This window comes from Phodopus roborovskii, unplaced genomic scaffold (assembly GCF_943737965.1).
Source record: "Phodopus roborovskii unplaced genomic scaffold, PHOROB, whole genome shotgun sequence".
NCBI classification, from domain to species: domain Eukaryota; kingdom Metazoa; phylum Chordata; class Mammalia; order Rodentia; family Cricetidae; genus Phodopus; species Phodopus roborovskii.
Window position 1 is genome coordinate 34,206,600 of NW_026126407.1, and position 25,368 is coordinate 34,231,967.

The 25,368-nt window shown below is 42.0% G+C and overlaps 1 protein-coding gene across 7 annotated transcripts in view; it reads right to left on the reverse strand.

The window, feature by feature from the left end:
• The window catches only part of Ebf1 (EBF transcription factor 1), a 391,326-nt gene that overhangs the window by 212,209 nt on the left and 153,749 nt on the right, over positions 1–25,368 (reverse strand). The window lies entirely within an intron of this gene.

Consider the following 25,368-nt stretch of genomic DNA (forward strand, 5'->3'; position numbering starts at 1 on the left):
AGACTGACATGGGTGGTCACCTCCCAAAGAGCAAGAACTAAGCCCGCTTTCATTAGCTGCTGGCATTTATGAAGATCTCATAATGAAATTAGGAAAAAAAATTTAAACAGCATTTTGGAATAATAGCAACCTTGTGGAGGAGAGGAGGGGCACGCAAGTGACTTGGGTGACATATGGTCTAAGTAGCCAGAGGGAAGAACCCTGCACCAGAGGGAGGAACCCTGCAATGGGTTATCTCAGAGGCAAGATCACTTGAATATGAGAGGCCGATGTGAAGAGCAATGGTTTCGGCTTTAGCATGGGACATGTCCAAATAACAAGCTGGAAAATAGCAGCCAAACACAAAGACCTCAAAGGAGGTACACATCTTCCCACAGCCTTGAAGTCATCCATACTAAGAAGTGTTGTATTCCAACAAACATTTTTTTTCCTCCAAGATAAAACAACAGTTAACTAGCTTGGGAAGCCTTGAAATGGGAACAGTGATTCTCTTCCCCACAGGCTCCTGCACAGCATTTCTGGGAATAAAGGTTGGGAGTTTTCTGACAGCAAAGACAACCGGGCTTCAATCATTTACCAAACACCTAATCAGTGCTCATTCCCGTGTGCTCTCGGCCTCTCCTTTAATCTCACAAAGCCACAGCACACAGTGCAAGCCTGTTTTCACGTGTGGAATGTGGAGTTTGTGGAGAGTAAGCAATTCCCAACTATAGAATGAAATCAAGAGAAAGTCTGTAATCACAATACTAGAGGTAGAGACAGACAAGATTATTCCAGGATACACAGAGATTTTGAGGCCATGTAGAACGGAAGATTTTTTTTTAAATCAAGGCCTCCAAAATAGTCTCTAAATTTCCCATACTGAAAATAATGATATTTCTTGTGACATATATGTAATACATTATATACATAATATTATATATGTACATGTGTATGTATACAATGTCATTTAACCCTGTTAATACTATTCTTCAGTCATAGATGAAAACACTGAGTCAAGAATTAACTGACATGGTCAAGTTTATACAGCAACTAAGTAACTAAAGTGGCAGATGACTGCACATTCATGATGCCCTGTGTACCCCACTATGATGCTCTTCCTTCTGCAGCTAGGCATAGGAACTTCTTTTGAGAAGAGCCATTCCCTTCAATTAGAGATAAATGGAAACCATAATAACCCTATCTTCAGGCTATAAAGAGGCTAAAAGCATGTTACACACCATCCTTCGACATTGCCATTTCACACCATATACAAATTGGGTCTTGGCAGTTGGTGTCCACAAAAAACATGGTGACATGAAAGCCAAGGACAGCATGCCACACCTTTTCTAACACCTGGGACTGCAACGGGTCAGTTACACTTAATGGACATATGTGCATCCCTTTGCCTCTCAGTGCAGAACCTGCCACTATAATGTAACTCACTGAAACCCAAATGGAGGAAGCCAAGGCTGGACTAGAGAGAGTGCCACAGATACCGAGGTCCTTCTGTGTTAATTTGCCTAAAACCTGTGTGTTGTTGAAACAAACATAGAGATTAGCCATATGGGAACATAGTTTGGAACATATCTTCATCTGTCACCCCATTTGGGGAGAAACAAAACTCACAGGATTTTTTGCAGTGTGTATACTCAGAGAGGAAGGCGAAAGGGGGCACTTGGAAACAAATGAACGCTAAACACTTGTTTATGCTTTGACCTCCCAATATGGCTAATAATGACAATTCGGTAAATAGATTCGGGAAGCAGCGTGGATGACTACAAAGGGAAGTGCCTGGATGAGGACAATGGGTTTTATTTCACCAGCGTTAATCCTTAATTCGTTCTTACCAGGACAGCAAGCACAAATTCCATACAGTTAGCCTAAATAAACTAAATCAAACACCTTACTCTGAATTAAAATCTTGGGTCCAATGCATGTACCACAGTGCCTTAATAGCTTTCCAAACTCTCATTTGGCCCCAGTTACACAACCAGCTGACACTGAAAATAATTAATGCCCTTTAGGACTCGCATCTGCTCCTGGGGTTCCAAGTCAGGGTTTTTAATTGGGCTATTTTGGCATTTGGAGACAATGGCAAGGTGAGAGAACCTTTCTTTAATATTTTTGAGGTCAGCAGATAGTCCTGCCAAAGGTCACCCTTCAGGTTCACAAATGAGTCATTTGTATCACCTAATGCAATCTGTGACTTGCAAATTGCACCAGGATGTGTTAGAGCACATTAATTAGTCCATGGGATGAATACAGAATCCATCATTACTAGCCAGGGCTTGTTGTGCCAACACTTGTTTTGGTGGTTTGTGGTTGCTGGGTTTTTTGTTTTTGTTTTTGTTTTTTTTTTTTTTAACTTTCCATTGTACTTACAGCTTTTACATCTTCAATACCCAGAGCCCTAGTTACTGGAGTCGTGAGGGTAACACTGCAAGACAAGTATTAAACCCACACAGTCTTGTTGTTTGGGTATGTTTAAGTATACAACTCAGCATCCTAAGGTGGTTCCTTCTCCATTTATGATCCATACAATTTCAAGGTGGGTAGCGGGAGGGAGAGAGCCCAGTTCCAATACCAACACTGCTCTCAGAGCTCTCAGAGCTGTTCTGGGCCCTCTCAGCTGCTTGGCAGCTCCTGCTTATAATGAAGGCATTATTAATTTCTGTTTCAGGGGATGGGAAACCAGGATGTGGACACTGTATGGCTATACCATCTGTGCAGATGACATATATTGATTCATATCTTCTCCCCATCTGTCCTTGACATTCTGTAGCAACCTAGGTCATAATCTTCTCTTTCCTGGAATTCCCTCCCAAAGCAACTTTCTACACAGTATCTTCTCGGTGATTTGCTTTGGTAGCTATTGTGCACTTCTAAGAAAAACTGGTGGCAACTTGCCTGTATCTGTCATCCCCCAGGTAAGTTCCTTTGACCCAACAGAACAATAGCAGGCCACATCAAAAGGGAATAGGCGAACAATCGCTCATGCACTCTGCTCCGAGACAGCATGGGATGGGGGTGGACATTTTAAGCGAACCTTCCAGTTCTCCAGAACCTTGTACATTACAAAGAAGACAGAGGTATCACTCTACTCTAGAGATCAGTGCATTCATTTTCCACACAAAGATAACGATAGCCAATTAAATTAGAGGGAGCAGATCTAGAGGCTTGGAACAGGAGATTTAAAGTTACAAAGCTCAGAGTCAGCGGGTGGGTATGTCATGCTGGACATTAAGGACAAGCAAGTGTTGAGCTAATAGGATATCTGTATCCACTTTATGTTGAATATACTTTTTTTTCCAAAGCAGAAAACAATCTGTTCCCATTATTGTCACTTCAGAAGTGACAATACCCAAGCCAGAATTCACAGGGATTTAATTTCAAGGACTATTATTTATTCTCCTTTCTTTCTTTCTTTTTTTTTTTTTTTTTCTATCTCCTCTCTGTCCAGGTGAAATTGGACACACCAATGACTGAATTCACAATGGACTTTTTGAGAATTCGAGTGGCCACTTGTATCTGCAAAGAAGTAAGTGGCTAATTGCAGCCCAAGTGAAAGGCTGAGCCTGCAATTAGCCAATTAGACGGTGTTAGGGAGGGCCACATGGGGAAAGCTCGTGATTGAGGGGGGGCTCTTCATTAAGCCACAGCTAGACTGCCTAGAAGTAGGGGGTACCTTTTTGCCCCTTAACTCCTAAAAACTAAAATCCCCTAGGAATCAATAACAAATGCTGTCCATTCCTCCCTATAGGGGACAGCTTCTAAGATTTTTAAACAGTGCCTAGAAATATTTATACTCAAGACAAAATGAATGTCCAACCTTATCTTAGTCATAAAATCTTTGCTTCCTCCTTTCTTCCCTCCTCATTAAATTGCCAATTAAAACTTTTCCGGCATTCTCTATCTAATGTTGAAAATAAACCCATCTTTCCGGTTTTCCTGAGCTTCCTGCCACTTCCAACTCTTTTGTTAAGGAAGGGTCCCTAGGTTCAGAGGGTAGTCCTTCCTGGGATCACTCAGCTAGATTGCAAAACAGAACCCTTGGTTTTGATTAAGCTCTTTAGCTCTTTAGTTTGTGGATCCAGACACGAGTTGGAAAAAGAGCCATATCATACAAAAGCAAATGACAGTATCCACTACCATACATAAGTCAAGCCCAGGCTGAAAAAACAAAAAAGCCCAGTCAACAAGCAATGAGCTGCCACATCTTCACTCCACCTGTCAAACCAGGGATGCCTTCTAGTTCACTTTAAGGTTCCTGCCATAGCCAAAATTCAATAATCTGCGACCAAAACCATTCACAGTTCATGGACTGATGGAGACCCATCAATATGGAGTTTCAAAAGCAATTGTCTGTGAGTGCAAAAGCAAACATGGATGCCATCTCCTCTCAGCAATACACTATTCCACGATCACCCCTGAAACTTGTTTGCCCTCAGTTGTGCAGTTTTAATTACTTGCTGTTCTAAGCCCTGGGGGCCTTCCCCACAGCCCAGACGTGTCATTGACAAAACACAGTCCTTACGAGAATTACAAGACCAAATCTTCTGTTCCCAGTGATCTGTTTATCCCCTAACTTTCCCTATAGGGTTCCCTGTGGGCTCAGGCAGCCCAGTCCATGGGTGCTGCCCTGTGACAAGTGGTTGAGAATGAAGTTGGCCACTGGGAAACCTCTCTTTCCATCTTGGCTCATCCCACCTTCCCATTGGGAACACTCACTAGCCTTCTCACACAAAGGAATTGCAGAGGGCAAGGCCACTTCAGAGTGGTCCATCAGGTGTCTCCAAAGCCATATAATAACCTGGCAGAGCACACAGCCCTGGACACTGCTGGTGAGACACTCTCCATCATTGGTTTGACAAGAACATGAAAAAAAAAAAAAAGCAAACTGAATGGCAAACCCACCATTTCTCCTCAGTTTAACTTCTCCTTGCAAACAGCTTCTACTGCCTGTAGAAAGAAATCTAGCTCCTTACCATGGCCTAGCTCCTGCCCACTGCTTTAAGATAATGTCACATCATCCTTGCCCTCCTTTCATTCTGTGACTGAAATATACTAAACGAAATCCTATCTTGGGGTGTTTATACATGCTGTTCCCACTGCCTGAAATGTCCTCTGTCACATCTCGCCACCCTGCATTCACTATACACTACTTAAAAGCCATTTTTCTGGGAAGGGCATTAGGATTTCCCAAAGTAACTTCTGCGCTTGGCCATGGGTCAACTCTCTATTACAGAAATCTCCTTTATTTTACCCTGTAACACATGTCACAGGGTGTGTGTGTGTGAGAGAGAAGCTATGTGTGTATGAGTGTGCTTGAGTGTGTGTATGTGTGTGAATGTGTGTGAGATTATGTATGTGTGAGAGAATGTATGAGTGTGTGTGTGTGTGTGTGCATCCATGCATACATATGGGTACCAGAGGAGGATGCTGGATGCCAGGTATCCCTGTTTATCACTTTCTCCCATATACCTTTGAGACAGAATCTCTCACTGAAACTCAAGTCAAGCTGGTTGCCAGTGAAGCTCCAGGGATCTTCCTGTCTCTGTCTCCCACTGGGCTAGAGTTGCAGGTGTGTTTGTCCACACCTGACTTTTTAACATGGGTACTAGAGGTTTTAACTTAGGTTTTCACCTTTGCATGGAAAGCTCTCTTATCTGCTAAGCCACCTCTCTGAGACACACATGCCACTTTTATCTTACATATTGTTCATTCCCTCCTTGGGATGCAAAAGCAACAAGACAAGCCCCCTGCCTGCCTTGTTCACATCTCTATTGCAAGAAACAAAGTAAGCATAAAACAATTAGAAAAAAAAAACTTGTTGAAGGGATGGATAGTAAGTAATTAGCCAAATGAAAGGAAAATAAATTGTTTCATTCATTCATTTGCTCCTTGCAATGCCAGAGTTCCAGCTCAAGATCTTGCACATAGTAGGCAAGCTCTCTCTACCACTGAGCTACAGTCCTAAACCCTAAAGCTGATTTTTTTAATGTAGGGATTTTAATTGGGGGGTTCTTGAGCACTTGGGCTTCACAAAGTTCTTGGATTCTCTCAAATTGCGTGTAAAAGTTTACCTATGTATACTTTTCAGGTGAGAGCAGTTTTAGCTTTCTTAGGCGTTCTAAACCCTCCACGACTCCTGAAAGATGAGAGAAACTGTGGAAATGCCTAGTTAGACAGTTCTCCCGATTTGTGCATAATTCCAGGTCTGGATGAACTTCCTGCCTCCCTCTGTCCCTGGGATTAATTCTAACAAGCTGATGTGCAAAGTGATAAGTACTCCTATGGAAAGCCTCCCCTTTCCTCCAAGATCCACTGAGATGTGAGGCATAGGTCAAAATGGAGCCACAGCAGCCATCTGTGACAGTAAAGAGGGTCTTAGAAATAGAAGCCATGGCCAACATAGTAACAAAACAGAAGGCAGTGAGCCAACACCATGAAGAACCACCTAGCCAGGATGAGCTGAAGAAGATAACAAATGTCTACTTCTTTCTTGCTTCTTGTTGTGTGGTCCATGTGGGTGAAGGGAAGGGATTAGCTTCAGCCTGATCAGGTGCCCGCTGTCTACAAGGTCAAAGGTCATAAGAAACTTAATGTAGTCATACATCCAAACTGACTGCTCAAAGTGTTACTTTCCACTGCCAGTCTGGCCATGGTCTGCTGGAAAAGATAGGGGGGAGAAAAGAGAGAAGTCTGTAAAAGATGCCAGGAAGCCTTCAGTTGGCAAGTGTCAAGCTTGGAAGCTTCTAAGAAGGCAAAATCACAAAAGCTAGTAAGCCTCCTTGAAATATGTTATTCCTACTTCCTGCATTCAAGTATTTCTCTGATGTATGAATTGGATTCCTTCAAAAACAACAGCAAAAACTTTTCCCAGTATTGCTTTTTCCTCAAAATCTTGACATTATGACTGGATATCTGGCACAGCAGTTAGAAATGCTTGCTGCTGCTCCTCACAGGACCCCAGCTCAGTTCTCAGCACCTATGTTAGGAGCTCTCTGCAGCCTGTAACTGTAACTTTGAGAGACCCGATGCCTCTTCTGACCTCTGTAGGTAACTCATATGCATGACACATACATACAGAAAGACATAAACACATTAAATATAAAAATAGATCTCTAAAAATATACAGCAATGCATACCCATTTATATGCCAACAATATGCCAAGTTCCTGACTCATTTTGTTACTCATTTACTTGTGAGAAAATAACAGTGCTATTTGTCGTATTAATCTATTGAATGTGGTGTTGAAGTGTAATATTAATTTTTATATATTGATTCAAAAGGCAATGCTCAGAAGTAACGACATCACCATGCAAATTTGAATGATTATGTATTGAAATTTCCCAACCCACTTCAAAATTATTAGTAACAACTATCACATTTAAATGATTATTGACTCACAGCAATGAATGTGCCTGGGATTTACTGTACAGTATTATTTGCATGTAATAGTCTTCTTAATAAATTGTCCATAGGGACATTAGGATTTATTAATTGTAACTCAATCAATATGACCACAAATGGAGAACATTCTTATTTACATAGTGATGGCCAGTGTGAAAGCCAGACTTCCTGGCTGATACGAATAATTACAAGTAGTCAAAGTGATCCAGGGTCTCTTTAGCCTTCCCTACCTACCTTAGCCCTACCCTGGGCTAATTAGAAGTGGCTTCCCCTCATCTCTGAGATATGAGGCAGGAGCTGAGGTGGAGGCTGCAGCGGGAGCTTTCCAGCTGTGTCCCCTTAAACAGACTAGTTAACCTCTTTGATCCCCACTTTTCCCTATAGCACACCCGGACAATGCTCACTCTCACTGGCAGAGGCCCTGTAAGCATGCATAGGATAATTTTGCAATGTGTCTGGGAAGCAGAAAGGACTCCTTCAGTGCCAGGTACCACCCTGACTGTCCTCATCTGAATCACTGCTTTCCTCCGTGCTTTCTCCTAGCCTAAACTTTCAAGATTACCAGTTAAAGTCTTGGGATGTCAGGTACACAGGGGCTGAAGTCCCAGGCCTGTTACTAGCCTGATGTCTCCTAGAATCATTGTTCAAGGTTCAAGAGACTTCCTGAATTGGGTTTGTCCATCCTGTCACCTGGAACCCCAAGAAGCTCCTTAATTTAGCACTTTCCTTTGAAGAACTGAGGTTGAGTTGGCAGATAAAGCTATGGACAGAAAGGCCATGACTTATCACTCTATGAGTTCCTATCATTATCCAAGCTAATAATACAGAAATAAAAATGGCTCCAGAAAACCAAGCAAGGCTTTTTTATATCAGTACCAGTAGGCACCACCCATATTATGCTAAATGCCACTCCGGGTCTTTCCCAGAAAGCACAGGCAGCCAAGTTCCCAGAGGCAGTCTACACCAACAGATAAGAAGAGGCAGAAAAATTTCTATTAGACAAGATCAATGACCATGCTGGCTTGCTTACATTCGGCAGCAGTAATCTCAGTTGTCAATGACTGATTCCCATGTTGCAGGCCCTGTTCTGAATACTGCACAAAAGATGCCCCACTAGTAAAGTGCTGAACATGCAAACACAAAGACATATGTTTGATCCCTAGAACCCACATTTTAAAAAAGAAAAAAAGCCAGGCTTACCAGTGTAGTCATAGTAGCATAGTCTGTCCCATTGCTGGAGAGAGCTGCTAACAAACCAATCTAGCCTGTTTGATGAGCATCAGGCCAAGGAGGAAGCCTTTCTCAAAAAGTGCTAGGTATGGGGCTGGAAAGATAGCTCAGCAATTAATGCATACTGCTCTTGCTGAGGAGCTGAGTTGGATTTCCCAACACCTACATCTGGTGGCTCCAATTATCTGTAACTCCAGCTCTACAAGTTCATACACCTCTGTCATCTGCAAATAGGTGCATAGCCCCCCCACCACACACACACACACACACACTAAATAAATAAGTAAAAACAGCAACACACACAAAATAAATAAATAAATAAATAAATAAATAAATAAAATAGCAAACCTTTTAAAAAAAAAATACAAGATGGACTGTGCCTCTGTGCCTGAGAAAGGAAATTCAAGATTGTCCTTTAACTTCCACATGTACATGTTAACACACATGTACACATACACACGTCTTTTGTAACAAATTATGTAAATTATGTAAGGTAGCCACAATTTATTATTCCTCTTTACAACTGAGGAAATGGGCTGAGAAAGCTTAAAAACGTGTTAATGGTAGTGTGTGTGTGTGTGTGTGTGTGTGTGTGTGTGTGTGTGTATAGAACAGAGAACAAGCTATACAAGAGTTGATTCTCTTCTGCCATCATGTAGATCATCAGGCTTGGTTGTAAACACTACCTACTGAGCCATCTTACCAGTCACAGTTCAGTGAGTTCATCCAGAGTTTAATCAGACACAACCAGAAATGTGCAAATAGAGTCATCACACCCAGGTGGCATGGCTGACCTGGTTTCTCATCTCCCTACCCTGTTTCTTATGTTCCAGAAAGCTGTGTGGAACACTTAGGGATCGTTCGTCTGCTGGCAGGCACAGACAACAGTCTATGGGCACAACATATATGATGGTTAATGAAGACCTCAGGCTGTCAGAAACACATGGTTTCAAGCCCTAGGCTGCCTTTCACCAGTTTCATCTCCTAGACTCTTTTTTTCTCATCTCTGCGGTTGGGTGATGCTAGTGGCTGCTTCACTTTCGGGGAAGATTAAAGGATGTGTTGGAGTAATGTGCTGCATCCCCTAAGAGCTGAGCGCAGCTGAGTGCTGAGCATGAGCCTCACACATAGTATATGCTCAATAAATAGCCTAGCTGACTCATTGTTCTCTCCCTCACTTAGAGAAACAGCATCAAAATTAAGAGAAACTCTGTTACATATCACAATGGGCCTTAAAATCCAGTCGTCTGCCCACATCTGGATGATACAATGTAATTCTTATGTAAAAAAAAAAAATGTAATTTTTCAGCATGATGTTCCCTATCCCCAATTACATCAAAATCACATTAATTGAGCTATAACACTGTCAGGCTCGGCAGCTGGAAAGCGCATCCATACATCCTAAAAAGACAACCATTAATTCAGTTCTCTACGGCACAGCAATGAAATTGGGATGTCCGTTCTCCAGCCTGATTTACTGCCTTTCAAGCTGCTTAAGTGGGAACCTCTACAAAAAGATTTAGGTTAAGTGACTCCCGTTCTGCTCTGAAGCTCATTTATTATTGAATTAAGTTTTCATTTCGTTTAAAGAGGATAAAGAAATGTTTGAAACAAGGTAAAACATTAAGAAGACATCGACTATTATGATCCAGGAAGCTAGTTTGCCTATCTGAAAACCATCTCTTTGCTCAGCCTCTGCCACAAAGCCAAATTTCAATTCATAAATGTCACTAATCTGCATATACTTCTAGACTTTTGTATGGGAGCTCACGCTTGTTTTTCCTATCATCCCACACTTCATTTTTTTTTTTTTTTTTAATGTTTAGATGTTTCGCTTTGGTTTGGTTTGGTTTTGCCTTTGAGAGAGAGTCTTACATAGGCTACCATGAAACTGCTATGTAGGCGAATATAACTTGAAACTTCTGATGTTTCTGCCTTCGGAGTGCTGGCATTCCAGATTTGTGATACTATGTCTAGTTCATGTGATGCTGGGGATGGAACCCAGGCCTTCATGCATTGCTAGGCAAGCACTCTACCAACCCAGCTACATTTTGCAGATCTCGTCTGTGTTGTTTTGTTTGGTTTCAGTTTTCCCTTTAGGCCAAAAAGTTGGGAAAAAAATAATAAACTAGATTAAAAAACAGACAGAAATAAACATTTATTGTTTAAAGTCTAATATTTCTTTGTAACATAGAGGGAAGTTTAGGAGACAGGGCTAGAGATGCAGAAGATGCTAAGAAGTGCTGGTGTGTGACAGAGAATTCAGGTACCCAAGGACATCCAGTAGGAACAGGTTCCCAGCACTGACTCCCAACACTGTGTGTCAAGCTAATGGAGAACATTAGTTTTTCCTGGTGGATTATGAGCAACTTCAAGGCCGAATTATCAGCCTCTGTATCAGGTACCCGTGACAATGTCTCTCTGAAAGCCATGGTTTAGCCTTTTCCCTGTCTAGATAAGAGAAATAATATGATTCTATCCAATGTTTCCCCTCTAAGCCTCACACAAAAGAGCCAAGAGTAATAACATTCCCTATACCAAGAAGTCCCTAAAGAACCACGCACTCTGAACAAACTGTATTTTCTAAAAAATCTGTGAGGACCCCTATAATGGTGTCATTTACACCCCAGTCACACATGTCTACAGCACAGGACCCTTCGTAATTAGGTATATACACTATACCAGTTCACTGCCTAATTAGCAAATTATGTTGAAAATAGCATCCTGCTAATTAACAGTTATTATGGCATTTCTGAAGCTAAGGCTTTAATTACCACCAACCTAATGCTTGTGTACGGAGATGGAAACAAGAGTCCCCCTCCCTTCTAAATGATCAATAAGTACAAAAGATTATTATAAAGGCAAATCGGCTGACAGCTGATTAATTTGTTTGATGCAAAGTTGCTGCGCGTTTCGTATTATTTTATCGGAGTTGCAGGAAAAAGGGTACACAATTTGGTTTCATTAGCAACCTCTGTGATTTATCACCAGAAAAGGCTTACCCCCCTCCACCCCCGCCCGCTTTTGTTGTTTGTTCAATTCCCCCAGTGTTTTTTGCCTGTACCGGCATCAAAGTCAAGAGCAGGAAGTTTTAATTAAGTGACACTAATGAGGTCGTTGAAAATGATACTTCAGCAATTCAGCATGCTGTTAAATGTGTTTACTCTATAATGTCATCAAAGGTGATTGTTTTCCCTCGTAATAGATAAAATTCATTACCATAAGCATTGTACTTTTGAGTGCTGGAAATGCAAGATCCAAGTTAGTCAGGTGTATCTGTTACAATTTTCCCTCCGTTGGCTGCCAATTCAAATTACTGGACTTAAAACAAAACTTTACCAAACAAGGCTCTCTGCCTTTTTTTTTTTTTTTTTCCCTCTTCTTCTTTTAGTGTACCATGTTTAGTAATTAACAGACCCTGCCAGCCAGGAATAGAACAAAAGTGTGCATTCAAATGGCTAATCAAGAGAAGCTGGGATCAATGGACTGGGGGTGGGAAACCACCCTTTGAGCTTGGCACTCACACCAGATTCTTTTTCTCGGCCAGTGTGGAGGGGTTACACACCTCACTGTGGTGCACCTGAGCATCACCCCCTCGATAGCAGAGCCTGCCCCACTAGATAGCCCAGCAACTGGCTTGCAGTAGAATGGGACATGCTAGGGATTTTTTTCCTTTAAAAAAAATAGTGCCAGCTTCCCCCAAAACACATAGTTTTGGGAAATAATGGGTGTCTTGCAAATTTCTCTAGGAATTAAAAAAAAATGCACTTTCACATTTCTAAGGTACCTAAAGGAGGACATTGCTTCTTCCCATTTTACAGATTGTACCAACTGAGGAAAGTAGGATTCCCTTGTGTTCTCTTTTGCCTGTCCAAGGCTAATACCTCCACCATTCTAAGCTGTCTGGGCATATTCATTTCCTAGTACATTTTTGTATCTTGTACTAATTCAAAAGTTCAGCAGCATTTCTCTAATAGCCTGTTTGGATTTGAGATGGGACATGATGAGTGGCAACGCTGTCCCGAGCAAACTCTTCATTCAGGTTAATAGATCTGGGCTCCTACCTCACCTGGATTGACCCATTGGTGGAAGCCTCCCACAAAGCTTCCTGCTTCCAAAAGAGCTTGTTTTGGATGGTTTCATCACTAACTACACTTCAGAATGGGATTGCTAATGTCCAGCATATACACCCACACTCCTTCACTGAGCACCCCAGCCACAGATCAGAGAAAAACTGGTTTATGGATGACTTTCTGAAGATATCTGGCCCAACTACTGTGAATGAAAAATATTAGTGTTTTCCCTCCCCACTGTATCCTGGATTTGGTTGATCCTTGGGGCTGGGGCTTGATGAGATGACCTGTTGTCTTCAAGAAACTGTCTCTATTAAAATTATTAGTGGAGTCTCTCAGCCATCTCAGGAAATTTGGACTAAAATAGTAAACTCAAACATTTCAACCAGTTACCTGCAGGGGAAGCCCATTTTCACTGACACTGCAGAAAAGGGAAAGGAGTTAACATTTTATTGGGGGAACTGGACAAACATTGGGTAAACATTACAATGGCTCAATCAAGTACTAATCAAAAGGAAAAGATTTTAAAACTCCTATTCATATGCATTAATGAGTCTGTCTCTCTCTCACACACACAAACACACACACACACACACACACACACAAGCTCAGGAGCAACTAATGCCCAAGGGGCAGAGAATTGTTGTCAGCTCCTTTAGGTATAAGACAGTTTCATTTATAAATTAAGGAGAGAGAGCTCTGGGAAGGAGTAAATGTGTTTGCTCATTTATGTTTACTGCCTGGAATTTAAATTTTGGCCTCTCTTCATAAATATGTTTCACTTTTATTTTTGGCCACCTTAACTTTAGCAGTAAAGTGGCAAAACGACAGGGATGCTCACACATAAGAAGATGCAGAAGAGACAGTGAGGAGGGCTTCTCTGAATGAAACAATGGCTGTGGAGAGAGCAGAGCTGGCACAGTGAATGGCTTCAGTATTGCATCAAAAGTTTAAAACTACACACATCTTTTGTGCCTGTCAGTGTGCTTCTAGGAAATGTTCATAAGAAGTCAGAGACACTCACCAAAGAATGATTGGTAAACAATAATGAAAATGTCTAACATGTCAGGTTGATTAAATAATGGTGCTATAGACATGTGATAGAATATTATATGACATCAGGCTCCATGTTTATAAACATATATGTGTGTTTCCACATATATGTATGTGTGTGTATCTGTATACATAAATACACACACACACATACATATGTTCAGCAAGTCCACATAGATTTTAATGCACTTTTGTGCATGCATCAAAAAAGGGGAGAAAACAGATTCCACAGTGTGAATGGTGACTATCTCAGATAGGTGGGATGGAAGGTAATTTTAATATCTGTACATCGTTAAACTGTTATATTTAAATACTAAAGATAAAAAATAATTCTTCTATCAGATTCAGTGTAAATGCATTTATGTTGAGGTCTTTGATCCATTTGGACTCGAGTTTTGTTTATGGGGCGAGATATGGATCTACTTCCGTTCTTCTGTATGTCGACATCCAGTTACACCATTTGTTGAAAATGCTTTCTTTGTTCCTTTGTACAATTTTGGTTTCTTTGTAAAACATAGGGTGTTCATAGGTGTGTGGACTAACGTCAGGGTCTTCAATTTCATTGATCCACCTGTCTGTTTTTGTGCCAGTACCAAGCTATTTTTTTTTTTTTAACTGTAGCTCTATAATAGAGCTTGAAGTTAGGGATGGTGATGCCTCCGGAAGTTCATTTATTGTATAGGGTTGTTTTTGCTATCCTGGGTTTTTGGGTTTTCCTTATGAAGTTGGATATTATTCTTTCAAGGTCTCTGAAGAATATATATATATATATATATATATATATATATATATATATATATATATATATATGGGCTACTGATGTTTTGAGTTAATCTTGTATCCTGCCACATTACTGATGGTGTTTATCAGTTGTAGGAGTTCCCTGGTAGAATTTTGGGGATCACTTATATATACTATCTTATCATCTGCAAATAGTAAAAGTTTGACTTCTTCCCTTCCAATTTAGAAAACTCATAGAAGAAACTAACCTGGGCTCACAGGGGCTCACAGAGACTGAACTGACAAGCAGGGAGCCTGCGTGGGACTAACTTAAGCACTCTGCATGTATGTAACAGTTGTGTAGCTTGCTATGGGACTCCTAACAGTGGGAACAGGGGCTTTGGGTACCATACTCCTCATACTGAATCAACTTGCCCAGCCATAATACATGGGGAGGTGCTTAGTCTTACTGCAACGTGATATGCCATGTTTTGTTGATACTCATGGGAGACCTTCCCTTTCCTGAACAGAAACAGAGGTGAAGTGGATGCGGGTAGGGACAGAGTGTGCCAGGGGATGGGGGGGTGCGGATGGGGGGGACTGGGAGGAGAAGAGGGAGGGGAAACTGGGACTGGAATATAAAATTAAAAAATAGATTTAAAACAATAGATTATAGAAATGTGAAGGATCTAAACTCGGTGCAGTGATTAAGAAATAGAAGTATTAATTATTCTGATTTGATCAGTATACAAGGCTTACATGTTTCTAAATATTATACTGTACCTTATAATTATATACAATAATTATGTGATGGTTAAAATATTGAAAATTCTAAAAGAAATGTGAATGCTAGTTGCTCTGATTTGATGGTTAAGACCATATATGTATATTAAATAATCATACTGTACTCTGTAAATTATACTGTTAAATAATGATTAATAAATGACAATTAAAAAAATAATTCAACAATGCATCTTTGGGGGTGCTCTAAGATGTTATTAGGAATGGAACAGAGTGGTTTAATTATGCAATGATAACATTATAACTAATAACCATTATATAATTTACACCACCATCCTGGCAACTTTTACTCAATGAAATCACTATTCAGGCACAGGGAGCTTCAAGAGGCTAGGAAGTTCTGAGCCGCTCAAGACTGCCTTTAAAAGACACCCTCCATATTTCATAGCCAAAGTAACCTTGGCCAGTAGAAAGCCTCCTTAATATTTATACAGGAATGGAAGAAAACTTTGAAGCTTTGAGTCATTCAACAACCCTGTCTGGGACCCTCAGAGATGGCTATGTCCTTTAAATGTTTAGGTGACTTATTTTATGAAGTGATGGATAAGCTGGCCTCTGGGCCTTTGGAATTTCCTGAGCCATCTTTGTTTTACACTTAGGGTAAATGGGTTTATTTTGGGCTTAGACCATGTGTAGCCTTGGCTTCTATTTTGTTTTTATCCTAATCAGTGAGAAACTGTCTATAGATGCATTTAAATTTTGCAAAATTAAAAAAATATGTTTAACATGAGGTTTAACTTTTTCACTGAGGATGGTTTTCTGAAGATGTGTGTGAAGATGCTTGCTATGAAAAAAGAGGACAGTTGGATTGTGTATGGGAAGTACACCGTTCTAGGTAGCCATCTGATTATGACAAAAAATGAATCCATAGGAAGAGACACACAATACAAGCTACCTTGTCAGCTGAAGATGACACAATCAATACATTGGTTGCCCAACATCTCCCAATTACATTCTTTTTTATTCATTTATTCATTGTGTGTGTGTGTGTGTGTGTGAGAGAGAGAGAGAGAGAGAGAGAGAGAGAGAGAGAGAGAGAGAGAGAGAGAGGAGACAAAGACAAAGATATTCCAAGGAGTGAAGTTTGTTCTTCCACCATGAGCATCTGAGAGATCAAACTCAGGTTGTCAGGCTTGGCAGCAAACACCTTTATTTTCTGAGCCATCTCATCAGCCCCCCCAACATTGTTCCTACTAAAAATGTATATTTGAGGGATTCTGGGGAAAATAATACTTTTTTCCCCTGAAGGAAAATTAAGTAAACTTAAACTACTCATCAAGAGACTCATGGGATTGTTTTCCTGATTACAAAGCTACCAGAAGAAGGAAACAGAGATTAGAACAGGCGTAGGCTGGTGTCACTATCCTGTAAGAGTCTCTGTAACAAGTGACTTAACATTCTCTGAACAGACAGCTCCTTTTCTTATCTCTCAAAGGGTATGGAAAAGCTAAGTAGCCTCACACAGACCAGAACAAAAAGTAGAGACCTAACATCTCATTTGATGGTAAACACTCCAAAACAAATAAATTGAATCAGCGCTGCTCCAAAAGCAAGGCACCTTTACAAGCTACTAATGGACACCTTGCTTTCTTTTGCTTTAAGCCTACATACAGGAGAATCTGTACTCACTGCATTTTCATGACCTTTTTATTTGATATTATTATGTCATACAGAAATAAAGCCCTCCTTTCCTCAGTGTATCACACTAATGAAAACAACACATCCAAATGGTAAGTCAGGGTGTCCTGAAGATCTTACCACACCCAATACAGACAGGCAAAGGAGAATGTTTATGTGGGTTGGGCAGATGAACATGTGTGTGTGTGATATGACTACCAAGAAATGAGGAGGAAGAAATGGAGGAGGATGCAGACAGTCTGGAATGGCTTCTGGAGCCTGGCTCACACTCCAGAGTAATATGTATTGAAGAGGCAGAGTAGTTCTTTCATGAATTCATTCATTCATTCATTCAGCCTGAGGAACACCTATAGTGTATCTTGCACACCCTACCACACTCATATAACATCAACTCCATAGTGGCTGGACATGATCTCTTAAGGTTGTCTGGAAGATTTACACACCGTGATACTTCATGGAGACATAAAGGGGAAACCACTGAACAGAGAGGGGAAAGGTAGGAGCTACTTCTACTATGGAAAGCATGTTCTCACACTGGACACAAATCACCTTTGCTCAACTATGAAGTTCAAAGCTTTTCCATTGTTCTAAAAAGTCATTCAAATGCCAACTCTCAGACAAGCCCCAGTGTGGTCAGTGATAAGTATTTGGGTAGAGAACCAACATGCATCAAACTTGAACTATAACTCAGTGAGTTATTTAGTCAAATAACCACCAAGGTGTTAGTAGGCTACTGTGAAGATCATATGAGATGGTCCTTGGGGTGTGTCATTCGAGGCTTAGCACCTATTGGTTACTAAATGCCCTTCCACTGGGTTTAATGCTTTCTGTATATAACTCTGCTCTTGACAGTCTACAAGGGAGACATTATCATCCCTGTGTGACAAAAGAGGAAGCTGGATGCTGGCTGCTTGCAGAATCTAAGATGTTAATAGTTACTCTAAGTTTTAAATGTTATTTATTTGGGGGAAATTTCATACAATATGTTTTAATTGACTCCTCCCAGATCCTCCCCTCACCCACTCACCCACCCAACTTCTTATCCTTTCTCTCAGGGGGTTGAGGAACAGCGCACAAAAAATAATGGCATCCACCCACCCACCCCAAGCCAGGAAGCTATTTGCAATTGATAGCTGGTGAAAGAGAGAAAGTTTCCTCAATAGAGTGACACTGAGTATATCAACCATACTTCAAAGCAGGCCCTGTGCACTATGGGTTTTTTTTAAGCTATTAAAAATCATGCCAATGAAATGGCTCAGCAAGTATAGGCATGGCTGTGTACTTACTGGCAACCTGGGTTCAATCCCCAGAGCCCACATAAAGCTGGAAAGAGAAAACCAATCCTGCAAAATGTTCCTCTGATTTCCACATGTACTCATGACACACACACACACACACACACACACACACACACACTAATAAATAAATTTTTAAAAAATTAAAAAGAAACTGAAACTAGTATTTATTTTCATAAAAGAATGGACCCAAGCTTAGCTTGGTTTCAGGGAAGTTGCCCAGAAGCCACACACACACACACACACACACACAGCTCCACACTCCTCTCTTGATACACTGCTCAAGAAGGAAAGATTCCCTAGAGAATACGTACATGCTATAACTGGTCAGGGGCTGTGTGCTGAGGGGACAGTTAAGGGGAGCCCCAGAAACACAGCCTACAGGCACCAAGGAGCTGAGGGTACAGGCAAGATATCTGCCACAAATGTGCCCACTGAAGCACCAGAATGCCCCCTCCCCCAGTGGACCATGCTGAAGTCATGGGCACAGGTGCTTCTGGCCCACTCTCAGATAAGAATATGGAAACCGGGGGCAAAACACCTGGTAGAACTGTCTACATATGCTACAGGCAGGCTCTTGCTGCACACACACACACACACACACACACACACACACACACACACACACACACAGTGGGGAGGGGCTCATGAGTTCCTGTAGTAACCTGAAAATAATAAGCAGGGCGGAAACAACACCTATCTCCCTAAAAACCAGTACTATTTCCTTCCCTTTAGTGACTGTGGAAAATGTCCCCAGATCTCATCACTGTGATCATCCTCTTAGCTAGACACCATCTATGTAAAAGAATATGTTTGAGGCTCTCAAGAGCACAAAATCCATGAGACATGGTGGTCATGTATTCATTTAAACAAACAAAATGATCACCCAAGCACAGATTGAGTAAACTGCCAGAACAAAACCATGCCCAACTGATACTGAAAGTTGCCCAAACACCCAGAGGTTTTCCAAATATGACTCATATTCCATTTTTATGCATCAATTTTTGCTCAGGACAACCAATCTCTGAGGTGTCTGCCTCACTAGTTCCAAACTTGGGTTGTATCTTAGTCATAGAGCACTTTTCCAAGTATGTGAGGCCTTGGGTTCAATCCTCATGACCCCCTCCCCATATAATCACAAAGATAGACTGGTTCTGTTACATGATAAGTGAGAAGCTTGGTTCTCCAACCTCTTCCTAATATATATATATATAGTAACACATGTCTGTGTACACCCCTAAAATATCATCCACTACAAAACATGTCGTTAATTCTATTCTTGCTTTTCGTGAATATTGAACAGTGAAGGTTATAAGAAAAGATAGCCTTTGACTTGACCAACACCTTGTTAACAATGTTTCTTGCCCTGGTCTTGGTTTCCCCTGTCTATTGATCTGTGTGGGTGATCCCTTAAATCATCTCTGTTAAAAATTATCCCAAGACAAGGTCCCACTATGTAGCTCTAGCTAACCTGGAACGTGTATAGACCAAGCTGACCTGGCACTCACAGAGATACGCCTGCCTCTGCCTCCTAAGGCGTGCACCACCATGCCTAGCAAATCCTCCACCATCAAGCTCACAGTGCACAATGGACTCCAATTTACTCTTGCTTCACAGCCCCTCATCATTCAAGCACATTTGCATTCCAGCGTGCATCAGCCATCCTCCTCCTTTGGACTGGAAACTCCAAGCCAAGCAGAACTCTCTGTCTCGTGATTTTAATTGCTTTGGTTCCTTTCCCCCAAAAGAATATTGTAATCAGGGTGGGTGAAGTTTACTAAGGGGTACAAGAATAAAACAGAGAACAGGAAGTGCCATAGAAGCAAGTGGGGGCAAAAATACCCAGCTGATTCAGAGAGCTGTCAGAGCGTTTCCATCTAGTTCTACCAATTGCGGAGGAGGAAGAGTCAAAGGAAGAGTTGTGGAGGGGCAACCCGGATTCTGGCCTTAGGGACCAGGCTGGGTGAGAGAGACTGCCTGGGGAAGGCCACTCTGATGCATCTATGCCCTAAATCCCAGCCTCCTCTGCCCTCCACAGCACAAGGAAGTACAGCTGCCTGGATATCAGAGGGCTGGGTGGTGGCACTGGAAACTCATTTCTCTCTGAAGTGCCCAGAGTCCTGATCACAGGAGTTCACATCAACTCTGTCTTTCAAAGGGATTTTTATTTTTCCAGCCAACCTGCTTTATCATCATTGAGAAGATCTTCCATATAAAAGATTAATAAATAATATAGTGAGGAAGCCGAGGGTTCATTCTGGGCTCTTCAGTACCCCTGAAAGAAATAGGCAAATTGGACAGGAATCAAAGCAGGGGAGCCACGAGGATTAAAGCGAATAGCAGCAGGAGCTGCTCATAAGGGTTCCCGCAGCACAAGCCAGGAAAAGGCAAGGCTAGAGCATGACAAAAAGGACTGAGGATCAAATACACTCCCCAAGCAAGGGTGTAGGCACACCGATGAAGGGGAAGAATTGTTCGGGGTCAAGCAAAGGGGTACAGCAGAGAGGAATGGGATGTAATTACAGAAAAGAAAACTTGGGCTGAATATCAGGACAAGCTGCTTGGGAGCTGGCTCTGTTTGAGTGAGGAATGGCTTCCCAAGGGAGGAGGGGGAAGCCCCATCGCTTGAGGTGCACAAAGCCACTGGACAAAAAGCTGAGAAAGAGTGTGAGGAACGAGCTGCCTGAGCAGGGGGAGGGACAGGTGACCCCATGGGGCTGCGCAGCTCCACACTTCAATGACACATTGTGATGTATTTCATCAGGTACCCACCAGTGAGAGCCGAAAGCTTTGCCCCCAGAAGCTCCCAGCCATTGTGCTCTCTCAATATGCCACTCAAGGAACATTCCTTTTCACTTCAAGGGACCCTCAGGGCTCCTTGCTGCCAGTGAGGGCCCTGGGAATAATGGCTCACTGTGGACCTGGCACACTCGAGATGTAAGGCTGCACACAGCCTAGAAAGGGGGTGTTAATTCTGACTCTAGTGACTTGGTCTTTACTCCCGAAGTTGGGTTGCATTTGTTTTGTTTGACATTTTTCTTTACCATGAGACCCTGTCCCAGGCAGTATAAAATCATGACATCTTAATACGACCTCTGATGTAATAAGACAGCTCTATTTTACTCTCACGGAAGTGGGTCCAGCATTCTAACACAGATCTGAGTGTCTTCCAAGATTGTGACAACCAGTGAGATGTCACATGTCATCCTCCTCCTCACTTCCTGTATGCTCAGTCAGATAAGCTATTTAATGGGGTAAATGAGCATTTATTTCCCTTCTTCTCTAGGACAGGGCCTTGCTGCTCCTTGTGTCCCAAACACATGCATGCTGCCCCTGTCGTTAGCACCATCTGTCTTCTCCAGCTGCCATAATGAAATACACACTCCCATAGCCTGGATGGTTGACAGATAACAGAATTGCCAAGTTTTAGAGACTAGAGGTTTTGGCTCAAATCTCCAGCAGAGTCCAGTTCAGGTGAGTGGTCTTTACTGGTCTGCAGATGGCTGCCTCCTCAGTACATCCTCATATAGCTGGAGAGCAAGCTGTGGTCAGTAAGTCCATGGTTAAGGTATCACCCTCATCACCTCCTGAAAGCCTATTTACTTCCCAAAGGCCTCGCCTCCTGGTGTTATCATACAGAGGAGAACCACCTAAACATCTTTAGTCAAGAACTTTCAAACCTCCTCTTCTTCAGGACTTTGCCTTGAATGTCAGTTTTAGGCAATCTTTTCCAGTGTACTGAAGATGGGACTAGGGTCTTCCCAGCAGGCATCTCCAGCATCCTAAGTGTCAGGTCTCTCAATAAGGCATTTGCTTGTCCCACTTTCCAACCAGTCTACAGGAGACTGGAAACTGTCCATTTATTACCAGCTGCAATGTTGGGGCCTGGTCCATAAGGTCCGTTATATAGACAACCTCAGAAGTTATACCGTAAATGGAGTCCTTAGAGTGTCTCTCACGCCTCATACACACTCAAGCATTTCCCACGTGTAAGACAAGGGCCTGAGGCTTCACAAAACACAGAAGTGAACTGGAAACTAAATCCACAAAGTTTTACAGACTAACTGGGAAGAGATGAACATAAATACTATGCACTCCCAACACAACCAAAGGCACTGTCAGGAGGCACAGTCACATGTTCCGGAAGCTATCAGGGAGGAAGAAATTTCTGGCAGAACTGGGGGAAAAGAGCTCTTAGAGTGTATGGAGGTAATAACCAGACAATGAGTGGATCATATTCAGAGACCAGATTGGCAAAGAAGCTAAAAGTCGTCAGCACCAGCACCCAGCTCCACATTGAAATAAAACTGAAACTGAATTACAGAGAGGCTACATATGCTGAACATGAGGTGCACACCTTAATTATATCCATTAACAAAATGCCATAATCAGACTTTCCTCCTGTGTGATGTGGTGGAAAGCAACCATTTGAATTGCAATTTATAGTGGGCAGAGGAGGAAACATACTGTTTTATTTAAGGCCAATCTGTGATTAGTGGGAGATCACTCAGGCCTGTTATCCCGATGAGGAGACCTTATTGTGAAGTAGTGGTCCTCCTCCAACATCATCTAACCAATTGCCATGGTGGACATCTATCCTTATGTGTTCAGATCTACAGAGCACAGGGTCCCTTAGAGGAATAAATGCCAATCTAATGAGAGTCCTTTGTAGTAGAATGTGACTGTTATAATTCTGAATCCTGGTGTTGTCTCATGGAATAATTTCATATTTTCACACCTTGCTCTGATGTAGTCTGGGAGAATTCCCCTTGCTCCCACTTCTACTCAGCAAATTCACTAGCTGTAGCCTTGGCTAGTAAGAGAACCACAAGGCAACTACTCTACAAGCAGTGAGGTAGTAATGACACCTGCAAAGTGCTTGCCTGAGAGAGGAGTAAACCGCATGGAGACTGTGCCCACCATGGTTTTTCAGTCAGCACACCTGCTATAGCCAAAGGGTATGATTTGCCAAGGAGTTGGAGGCCTCATATCTGAATGGGGGTTAGTCTCCAACTACAATAGCATCCATTGCCGTCTACAAAGCTACAAAGTTCTGGGCCATTTAAATGCATTCTTTTTTAAATCTCTAATGCTCTGAAGGCACTAAACCGGTGTGGAAGGTCAAGAAGCTTAAGGGGAGAGAGAAAAGAGACAAGCTAGCAAGTGGTGACACCGAGATTTTTAACTATGCTTGTTGTCCAACTTCAAGCTCACAATTATTTTGCCTTGGTATTTGACTGCTATTTTCCTGGGAACATTCTTAGAGGGACAAAGAAGACAGGAAGTTCACAAAAGTCATTCCTGCTCCAGCCTTTTAAAAGAGCAGTAGATGAAAGCTAGTCTTCTGACCCCTACTGGCCATCTGGGAAGTAACTCCAACAGGAAGTGAACACAAAAAAGCATACTTCCCAGAAGTAAAACATTCTAGCTGCAAAGATGGCTACATGAGGACTGAGACTCATAATATAACTTACAATCATTAATCTATGTAACATGTGGTAGGAGATAGCTCCTTTCTACTTCAGTGAGAAGTCTTGTCTAACTGAGCAGAATCCAACTGAAAAATTCAAGTACCTTGGAGATCACATTAAGGTTAAGCTAAGACCTTCAAGAAGAAACAGAAAAGTGACCACACATCAGCTTTTGATTGCAACTGGCTATTCTGGGGTGCACAGACAATAAAAAGGTTGAATGAGGGGTACCTGCTTGAATGGCTTTTGGTAAGTACCACCACATCCATTTGTTATGACTCAGACAGTCATTCTAAACACATACATACCTTTTAGAAAATACGATAATATGAGAGACTGCCTCCAAATAGTAAGGGGTAGGCAGTTCAAACTCAGGACTTGCATAAGATTGCATAACCAATTCGTGATAGAACTTTTATTTTCACATAGGTGATTAGATCGCAAAGAAAGGGGCCTTAACACTTAGTTGATAGTTTTACGTTTTATGTCCTAGAGGTTACCAGAGGGCAGTTTTATAAATGCCCTTTTAAAAGAATTCTTATGTATACCGGTGTTTGGGCTGCATATCTATCTGTACAACCTTCTACAAGTCCCTCCACGTTTCAGTGTCCGGTGATTTTATTCAGATGGCAAGAGTGACAGCAATAGTCAAGGGGCCTTATAGTAAAGGCAGGACAGTACCGACCACATAGTGAGTCCCCAACACAGGAGAATTGTCACCCAGAAACCCTTGGACTGGGATGGTTTGGCTACATTCCCAGTTACCAGAAGTTCCTAAGAGAGGTTATTCAAATACAAAGAAATAGGGACGCAGCTAACAATGCAAGGGAGAAATACTGTGAGGGCTTCTAGGGCAATACCATGATGACACAGAGGCAATGCTACCTGCCCCCAGATGCAAACAGTACAAACAGTAATGGAGGCAAAATGTCTTTATAAATAATGTTTTTAACAAGGTCAGAAGAAGAGGGGAAAGGGAGAGAAGAAGATGGCCATAGAGAGAAAGGGAGAGACAGAGAGAGAGAGAGAGATGTTCAGATGGCTGACTCAAAGAGGAGTGATGACTCAAAGGTGAGTACAGGGCAGACAAATTGAACCCCCTGTCTTTCAAGGGGTCACATTAAAGCAAAGGGTGGCCAGAATGACATACAGACTAGTCATCACTCTAACTAGATAAGATAGCCTTTGGAGAACCTTCAGGGGGACTTCAATGGCCTAAAAGAGTCTTGGTGTCCATTTACTTGCTACTTAGCAAGTTAGTACAGGCTTGAATTGTGTGTGAGGCACTGTATCAGATTCAGAGAGCACAGGGTTGAAGAGACAGGAACTAGTGCCTGTCAGTGGCTTACAGTCTAACTAGGCAGGCAGCTAAGAAATCATTACAGAAATAAGTAGTTAATTCTAGTAGTGTGCAGGGTTGTAAGACACATCCCCGGTGGGTTCCAAATCCCTCCAGCAAAAGTTGTAAATGAGACAGATCACTCATGGTCCCCACTTTCCAGACCTCCTACTAGAACAACCTGGTGTCTTGACCCAGGAGAGACTCTGGAGTGTCCTTTTCCTATGTCTGTTCCAAGAACAAGCATCTTTGAACTACCCCTAACACCTATAACACTCAGATGAAGTAGGAAACAGAGTAAGAGTTGAGAAGTCCAGGAATGGCCCTAGAATAGTGCATACAACAGAGCTAC